Source organism: Amyelois transitella, chromosome 24, assembly GCF_032362555.1.
Source record: "Amyelois transitella isolate CPQ chromosome 24, ilAmyTran1.1, whole genome shotgun sequence".
Taxonomy (NCBI): Eukaryota; Metazoa; Arthropoda; class Insecta; order Lepidoptera; family Pyralidae; genus Amyelois; species Amyelois transitella.
The window spans coordinates 7493466-7493881 of record NC_083527.1 but is presented as its reverse complement, the minus strand read 5'-3'; positions in this window follow the sequence as shown (position 1 = coordinate 7493881).

Below are 416 nucleotides of genomic sequence, written 5' to 3'. Positions count from 1 at the left end.
TGTCGTCTTTTCAATTGTAAACAAATATGCGGTCTGTATTATGTTATATAGCGTAGTTATTAGTTCATAAATTTTAAATCATTAGGGATTAGTTCACACCGATACGACTCGACGCGACGATACGCATCTTATTACATACAATTAATGTTTCTATAACAGGAAAAAAATAGAAATTTGAACCAATCTTAATATTCACATACATCTGCAGCGAAGCCTTTTACTTATTTGTGAAAATGACTAAATGAAAATGTGATTTCATTATTGCGAATTCATAATTTTGGAGGAACTTCTGGTACCTCTGGTACAAAATTTTACAGATTACTTCCATAAACACTTCGTCACAACCACAAACACGGGTTACGGGTTAGACATAGCAAAAATCTAAAGAACGCTCCATGTAGTGCTCAAAGCCTGAA